The sequence below is a fragment of the Schistocerca americana genome, chromosome 1, assembly GCF_021461395.2.
Source record: "Schistocerca americana isolate TAMUIC-IGC-003095 chromosome 1, iqSchAmer2.1, whole genome shotgun sequence".
Taxonomy (NCBI): Eukaryota; Metazoa; Arthropoda; class Insecta; order Orthoptera; family Acrididae; genus Schistocerca; species Schistocerca americana.
The window spans coordinates 860,906,130-860,907,327 of NC_060119.1; positions in this window are offsets into that span (position 1 = coordinate 860,906,130).

The window sequence follows — 1,198 nt, forward strand, 5'->3', positions numbered from 1 at the left end:
TCTAGCCCCTGCATGCTCCTCCATGTAGTGCTGTCTCCTGTTGCCCCTGCCTGCACCTGCGCCCTGGTATCCTTCATCCCTTCCCCATGCCACTCTGGACTGCTGCTTCTGTTTGACATGATACTGTAGCATTCTGGCTGGGTCAGCTGGAGATAACAGTCATGTGTGCAGGAGGTGTGCTTGCTTTTACGAATGTATGTGTTTTCCTTTCTGAAGAAGGTTTTGGCCAAACTCTCAATGTGTAATTGTATTTTTGTTGCGCTTGTCTGTAACTCAATATGTCACATTTACAGTGAATGGCAGTCTATCCTTTTCACAAAATAGCTAACAGTATACCTGATGGCAGAAGATAGTGCTAATGCACAAGAGCATAGTTCTGAGTTATGAGGTGTGGCTAGAAAAAAACCGGACTAGTACTGGTGAAACAATAAAACGAATGCAATAAGGCTGAAAGTCGCGTGGCCTGTCACGTGACTCTCACTCCGCCTACTGCTCGAGTTTCATCTGCCTCCTGCACTCAGTCTGCCCGTGGCGTCTGTTTTAAGTAGTTGACGTTTTGTCTGTGCGTCGGAAAATGTTGAGTGTACAGAAAGAACAGCATGTTAACATCAAATTTTGTTTGAAACTAGGAAAATCTGCAAGTGAAACATTTGTAATGTTACAACAAGTGTACGGCGATGATTGTTTATCGCGAACACAAGTGTTTGAGTGGTTTAAATGATTTAAAGATGGCCGCGAAGACACCAGTGATGACACTCGCACTGGCAGACCATTGTCAGCAAAAACTGATGCAAACATTGAAAAAATCGGTAAACTTGTTCGACAAGATCGCCGTTTAACAATCAGAGCAGTGTCTGAGTTAACAGGAGTTGACAAGGAAAGTGTTAGGCAGATTCTTCATAAAAGTTTCAACATGAACAAAGTGTGTTCAAAAATGGTTCCAAAGTGTCTCACAATTGAACAGAAGGAACGCCGAAGAATGATTTGTTCTGACATCCTGGAAAACATTGAAAGTGTTCCCACCTTCTTACAAAATGTTATTACTTGCGATGAATAGTGGTTTTTTACTTACGATCCCGAAACTAAACACCAATCGATGCATTGGAAAACTCCTGGTTCTCCACGACAAAAAAAAGCACGAATGTCAAAATCGAAATTCAAGGCAATGATGATTGTTTTTTTTGACATCAAAGGGATT